Genomic DNA, 8,132 nt, shown 5'->3' with positions numbered 1-8,132 from the left:
CATGCAAACACATGCATTATCTCCCACAAAACACTTGCATCCATGTGCATTGTAACATGTGTAAATATTGGGCACCGACCTGCACCAGTCAGACAGAAATGCTGACAGTTCTACGCACACGCGCACATGCACGTGTGTGCGTGCCGAGCATAGAGTTTGGGGAGCCCCAGGATAAATCTCCTGCTATATATTAGGTCAACAGAGCAGGGGAGAGCCTTGGTGGTGAAGAGGAGCTCAACTAGTGGGAGGAGGAGGAGGAGGAGGAGGGAGTAGACTTACTGCTGCACAGAGCTGTGGTATGGTGGAGCTCAACTAGAGATAGGGATGAGAAGGAGGAGGAGGAGGAGGAGGAGGAGAAGGAGGAGGAGGAAGTGGTGGTGAGAGGGGGAGGTGGAGAAGGAGGAGGATGACGACGACAAGGAAAATATGGAGACAGAGTAGGACCAAGCGCTGTCTCTCATTTCCCCCAAGATTTAACACAGGAAGAGTGGAAATGAACGAGAGAGAGAGAGAGAGAGAGACAGACGGTGATGAAAGTGTGAGGCGAGGCGATAGAAGGTGAAAGCAAGCGACAGGAAGAGAAAGAAAAAAAGTGAGAAAGGGAACACCCAAGACTGAGACAGAACCAGACAGAGGAGAGGTTGAATTAAGAGAAGAGAGAGAGAGAGAGAGAGGAGTGATAACGGTTTCCCTTCAGTCAACACTCGGCAAGGTTTGAATAACATCTCACACGGCGGGAGGAAATCCAAGTGGGTTCTCTCACAACGAGGTGCGTTTGAACCACAGGCTTACGTCAAAGAGAAGGCACCACCGCCCTCCACCATCACCATCACCACCGCCTTGTCCACCCAACCCCACTGACCCCTTAATGCAAAACATTTTACAGTGGAATACTAACCCTTGATATACAGCTTTAAGTTCCCCCCCCCCAACACACACACACACACACACACACGGACACACATATACACACACACACACACACGCACACGCACACGCGCACACACACAGCAGAGCGGTGATTTGGTTTCCTGCGGGCCCTTCCTGAGGGGCCCCGTGGAGGCTGGATCCTCGGAGCTGTAAAACACAGCAGGTCCAGGGAGTCACGTGACCCCGGCTTCCAGGACACCAGGGAAGGAGGGAGGGAGGGGGCGAGGAGGAGGGGGATTGGGGGGGGGGGGGCGGGGTCGTAGGTCACATGGGAGGAGCTGTGGAGTGACATGGGGTGGATGTGGAAAGCGAGGGAGGGGAAGGGGTATTATTATGGGGAGTCAAGGTGATTATTGGTGGAGGTTTTTCCTACCCTGGAAGCAGAAGTTGAACTAGTTCAGGTTTTTTTTGTTTTTTTTATTCCACTCTCTCCAACAACTTCTCTCTCCCTAGTTTGGGGATTCACCTCACAGGCCTCTCTCTCTCTCTCTCTCTCTCACAGACACACACACACACACACATTGTTCTCTCGCTCTCTCTCAGACATACACACACACACACTACTCTCTCTCTCACAGTCACATACACACACACACACACACACACACACACATTGTTCTCTCTCTCTCAACCACTCACTCACACTGTCACGTATTGTACTCTCCCTCTCTCTCTCGTTCTCTCTCTCTCACACATACACAGACAGATAAACACACACACACACGCACACACACACACACACAGTACTCTCTCGCTCTGATTTCTGCACTAAGCACTGAGTGTCTCCCAGGGGGTCTGTCTGGGTTTCCTAGCAGGCCTGTCCCAATAATAGACTCAACCTCCTCTCTCAATCTCCCACTATATCTCACTCTCATTGTCTCACTATCTATCATTGTCTCTCTCTCTCACACCGTCCCATCATCAGTGTGTGTAGCATTCCAGAGGAATACTGCTCCTCAGTGTGTGTGTGTGTGTTTATCTGTCTGTGTGTATCCCAAATGTGTATCAATATGTGTGTGTGTGTCTATGTGTCTGTCTGTCTGTGTGTAACTAAATCTATTTGTGTGCGTCTTGGTGTTCTACTGAGCACCAGACCCCGAGACCCATCTGCCGCCCAACACAGCTACCCCACTACTGCCCCCAACAACAACCCCCCCCACCCCCGGACCCCACCAGCTCCACAACCGTGGAGTGAAATGTGCCGGCGCAAAGCGCACACTCCTACTACCCGCCCTCCACCGGAATCACTCCCAGGCTGAATGCATTATTGAGCATGTGTGCCCACGTCGCGGCCCTGTACAGTGTGCCGCGTGTTCTCATGTCCTCCTGCTACTGAGGCTGCTTAAGCCACAGAGAGCGCGCTTCACCTGCATACGCCTAGCAGCCGCTCCCCCGCACATCTGGGGCCGTATATTACCGTCCATATATTACTCCCAACAACCGTTTGTCAAGCACCGGCACTGGGAGAGAGGGTTCCTTTACTTTGTTGGGGCGCCGTGTGTGCGTTGTGCATGTGTGTGTACATGTTTGTCTGCGTGTTTCTGTTTATTTATGCATGCACTGCATTTGTGTGTGTGTGTGTGTGTGTGTGTGTGTGTGTGTGTGTGTGTGTGTGTGTGTTGGTGTATATATGCAGTGTGCGTTTGTGTGTGCACTGTGTGCATGTGTTTGTGTGTTTTTATTCACTGCATGTGTGCGAGTTTGTGTATATATGCAATGCGTGTTTGTGTGTGTGTGTGTCGTGTGTGTGTGTGTGTGTGTGTGCGTTGTTGTGGTTGTACCGTGTGTCCGCTTGCAGAGGGACATGACCGTACACCCTCCTCCTCCGCCTCCTCACTCGGTTCTGATTCTCATGTCACATCACATTTCCCCCGCCGTCCCTGGATAAGGGCACAAGCAATCTTGCTGATTGGCTACAGGTTGCAGACAGGTGGGCGGGCAGACGAGCCAATGAAACACAAACACACGCACAAGCACACAATTTGAATGCACAGGTCACCAGGTGCAGGTGTTGCAGTGTATGTCTACAAGTGGTATGAATCACGCACGGCCAGAGACAGACTCAGACAGACTCAGACACAGACTCAGCCCTCAGACAGACAGACAGACAGGACGGTAAGAAACAAAGACACATTAACCAAACCTATGTGGCAATTGTGTACGCATCAAGCTTGGCTCTGCCTCAGCTCTCTTGGCTCAACCCTCTCGCTCCCGGCAAGAAATACGCGACCTCACATAGAAACTCGGTGGGTAACATCGCCACCTATTGGTGAGACTTCGACAACTCCTCCAGACGGCCCAGCCAGCACCAGCTGCTCCAGAGAATGTATGAGACAAATAACCGGCAATATTGACTGCATTCATCATCCGGCTGACAGTAGATCCACAGAAGAAAATTGACACTAGCTCATAAACATCTATCACAGGCCTGTGTATTCTGCCACGGGTGCTGGGGAGGAGGAATGCTGGCGCTGGTGGAATCAAGCGGGGCATCGGCCTCCATTAGAATACGCTCTCCATTGTTTTTTATATTAGATTTGAGTAATCTCTCCCCAAGCTGTGCATTTCCATCACACTTACACCCACCCCCACCATCTCTCTCTCTCTCTCTCTCTCTCTCTCTCTCTCTCTCTCTCTCTCTCTCTCTCTCTCTCTCTCTCTCTCTCTCTCTCTCTCTCTCTCTCTCTCTCTCTCTCTCTCTCTCTCTCTCTCTCTCTCTCTCTGGCTTCACATTCTCAGTCTAATCCTCTTTACAATTAAAAAAGAGTCAAACGTTCGATCGTTCACAGAACGAGGCGACAGACCTCCCTAATTCCGCCAAGGGTGTTTTTAAGGTTTAAGCTCCTTGCTTAAGGGCCCCTCGCGGCTGCGTTCTGCGAGCAAACGGTCAGAGAGTGTTTAGCGCTATTCCCCACAGCGTTGCAAACAGCCTTCTTACATGTCCAGTTAAGCAATTTCCCCCACTCCGCTCATTTGCCTGTGGAGGGCACTGGGTGGTGGCAGCAAGCGGGCGGGTGGGCGGTTGTTTGGTTATGTGTGTGCGTCAGTGTGTGTGTGTGTGTGTGTGTGTGTGTGTGTGTGTGTGTGTGTGTGTGTGTGTGAAGGGAAATCCCCCGAGACCTCTGAGGATAGCTTTGTGCCCACTGGAGTGTAAAGAGCAAGAGCCAGAAAGCACTCTGGACGTTACTTTCTCTCCCCGTCGCCACCCTGCCCCCCCCCCCCTCCACCACCACCACCATGCAACCACTGGACTGCTGGAGAAGATCCAAGATGGATGACCGCGAGCGACTGTCGGGTTGCAGAGTATCCGTTGGCCGACGAACGCGGAAAAAATAACACGAATACATCAAACCATTCACACCTTCTGAATGGAGCTAACTTTCAAAGAAACACATTCATTTGAATGCATTTTGAGTGTTATACTTTGTAACAAGGACAGATAAACAATATCATGCAAACGATATGAAGGGTTCATTGAGAACGGCGTTCGTCGTGACAGCCGCTCAACAAAACCCTGACGCTTCAACAAAGAGTCCATCATTGTTCAGCATCATAATACAGAGCCTCACGGAGACAGGAGGAGGAAGAAAGAAAGAGAAACAGAAGGAGTGGAAAGAAAGAGAAACGGAGAGAGAAAGAGAGAGAGAACGAGAACAAGAGAGAAAAACAGAGAAAGAGAGCAAGAGAGAGAGAGCGAGAGAGAGAGAGAGGCTCAGTCGTGAAAAATGGAAGTCTTTAGAAGAACTGTCGTGAAGCTCAGTGATCCACACAGCCGTCTCCCCACGGACTGAAACACAGGGAACATGGGGTATGGAGAGAGATGGAGGGAAAGACAGATGGGCCAACGGAATAAATATACACAAGCTGTATGCTATTTACACACACACACACACACACACACACACAAACACATACACACACACACTATAGAAGCAAAGGTAAAAGAGTTGTCACCCTCTGTGCTAAGCACCTTGCCGGTTGACTAGCCGCGACTGTGCCTTGTTTCACACAAGGTTGTTTTCATCTAACCTGCTTTCCATATAACCCCATATTTCCGTGTTGCTAATCAGTTTAGTAAAGCGAATTAAAACAACCTCCCCCCCCCCCCCCCCCCCTGTTAAAAAATATACCCCACGGTCCAATAACGCGAGATCATCAAGGTGACCTTTAGCGAGGGCTCTTAACCTTTACTGTCGCTTCAAATTGTGACTTCAAACCGCCAAACATCTCTTGTTGGTTGACCTTATGTTTACCATCCACGAGGTGGGGGGGGGGGGGGGGGGGGGGGTGGTGGAGTGAGAGAGAGAGCGAGCGAGAGGGAGGCTGTCACCCGTCAAGGTGTTCCTGCCTGCCAGGATATGATGTCGTTATGCTTGACGGCTCTCAGGTGTGAACGTGTGGAAGCGTTGGGAGGAGTGGCTAAAAATAGAACGCGCCGGAACGACAGAATAGAGGAGTACATGCTGAAAAAAGTTCCGAAAAAAAACAACAACACAAACTTCTGCCCCATGGTCGCCCGGTGGCGTGCGGATATTATTGTGACGGAGAAAACGGGGGTTGAGATATTTTGGGTTTGTTCGTCACACCCCCCCCAACCCCGACCGCCGTGACATGGGGGGGGGGGGGGGGGGGGGGTTCAAGGGTCGCGACTGGAGGGAGAGGATAGCGCTCCGACATGCAGGGACCTCTGCCCCGCTGTGGCTGTCATCCCCGCTCAGTGTCCGGCAGGCCAGCCAACCAGAACGCAGCGGAACGCGACGGAGCTGTCCGGAACACACCGGAATAGAACACGCTGGAATAGAACATAGCAAATAGTATAGAACAGAACACAACGGAACCAAATAGAATAGAAGGTCCAGAAGAGTCTAAACTAGCAGAATATTTAACAATTATTTGCCGTAGGCGAAGTGAATATGAATTTTTCCGTGAACTATTCACGGAGCCTGAGGTGAATAATTGTTTTAGTGTATACTACACATGCACACTCAATAAACAAGATAACTCTTTTGCCTGGATTTATTTGTTTTTGAAAACAATATCCCGAGTTTGAGATCTCAATCTCGGGATATTGCTCAATATCCTGAGATAGCGAACCAATCAAATTGCGCCATCTTAGGAGGTTCACATGTAGTATAAACTAAAATAATAGAAATAAATAAATAATAATGTAATAGAACAGCATAGAAATGTACAGAACAGTATAGAATAGCATGCACTAGAATCGAATTGAACAGAATGGTACGGAGGCGACTAAAACTAGCAACCAAACACGATGTAATACGGTGCAACGGATCATAACTCTGTTCATAAGTCCTGAACAGAGTGGGACTTGTTGCGGCCATCTGAATGCGGAGGTCTGCATTCAGTTCCCCCATTCAGCTCGCATTTGGAACCAAGATGGGGCCGAGATGGCCACAAGGTGAACAAGAACCATAGAAGAAGGAATGTAGGAAAGAATGACAACGAAAACAGTGACCCGCGAATACTAGCCACTGAAAGGCTTGTGGAGGAAGATGGTGCGCGGGAATTAAATGGAGGCAGGGGGTAAGGGATTGGGTTTGGATGGCTGGATCCGGGGGTGTGTGGGTGGGGTTAGGGGGCCGAGACGGGGGGGCAGGTCGTCTGGCACTGTCTCCGAGCAGAAGATGCGGCGGCATGAAGGACAACCAGCCAATGGGATGTGGGTGTGCGGTGTGGCGGGGTGGGGGTGGGGGTGTCAGTGGGTGGGCGAGGAGCGGCCGGTGCTGGTATTTCTGCCCTGTCACATCATGTTAGTGTGCAGCCGAGCGCAACTGCTGAGCACACCACTGTGGACAGCTCAGGACACACCGGACGGGAGACACACACACACACACACACACACACACACACACACACACACACTGATATACTCACACATGCACAAATAAACAGACACACACATAGATGCACATGCACACACATAAACAGATACACACACGCAAACACATCTGCACAAACACACACACAGTGATGTATACACGTACACACACACAGCCAGCACTGTCGGTGGCTCAAGATGCACCAGGTGAGAGACACAGTCCACACATATAAACGCACACACACACACACACACACACACACACACACACACACACACACACACACACACACACACACACACACACACACACACACACACACACACACACACACACACACACACACACACAAATTCACGGACATGCAAAATATTCAATTAGAAAAGAGCACACACACATTTATAAACACTGTCACACACTCAGACACAAGACAGACTAGATTTCAACCTTACGTTTTCCCTCACGAGTGGACATGTCTACACTACAAGGCACTCAAATGCTTGCATTCAGACTGAAATGGAGACAATGTAATTGTACATTTAACAGACACACACACACACACACACACACACACACACACACACACACAGTAATGTCCTATGAGGTCCATCAAGGACATCCGACTTGAGTGAACACAGATGGACTCTGGACAGAGGGCACTCGTGCATTTCCCAATTTCTTCAAAATGACCCTCTGCACACTCATCTCCTTAAAGGTACAGTACGTAATATTGAACACCAGCATTGACAATGGTTACTTAAAATATTTAGTATTGGAGAGAGTGACGAGAGCGAGAGGGTAGACTCTAGTACAATCTCAGTTGATCCAGTGGGTAAGCCTGCTTCCAGTAATGCAGCATGCTGTGTTTGTGTGCCAATTTGTGTCGTATCTTGCAACTCGGGTTGTGGAATAGTGAACCATAACACACTGGCCAAAATAACAATCAAACCCAGGATGGAGATTTCAAAGGAGGACATACTGGCTGTAGCAGTGTTGAAGGAGAAGCCAGTATTTCGACTGATCAGGTTTTCTTAGTCTCTGATGACGAATCCCGATCATTTTATGATTAAGTATGGTCACTTTGATACATTTTGTACATCTACCGGACACACATCCACCTTGTCGAAGACTTAATCCAATGAAAAAACACTCAACCACCTTTATCAAACTTAACCCTCTCTATTTCAATCCAACTCAACTCAATTGATCAAATTGAAACATAACCGTCTCCTGTTAGATCCTTCTGGCAGGAAGGGTCATTCGACAGGGTTTGGGGTCTTTGGCCCCTTTGCTCATGTCTGTATCATTGACATGGGTACCTCAAGAACTAGCAACTAAGTGTACTAAGACTTACCTCAAAGT

The sequence above is a fragment of the Micromesistius poutassou genome (assembly GCF_964030765.1).
Source record: "Micromesistius poutassou genome assembly, chromosome: 21".
Lineage (NCBI taxonomy): Eukaryota > Metazoa > Chordata > Actinopteri > Gadiformes > Gadidae > Micromesistius > Micromesistius poutassou.
Note: the sequence above shows the minus strand (reverse complement) of the source record.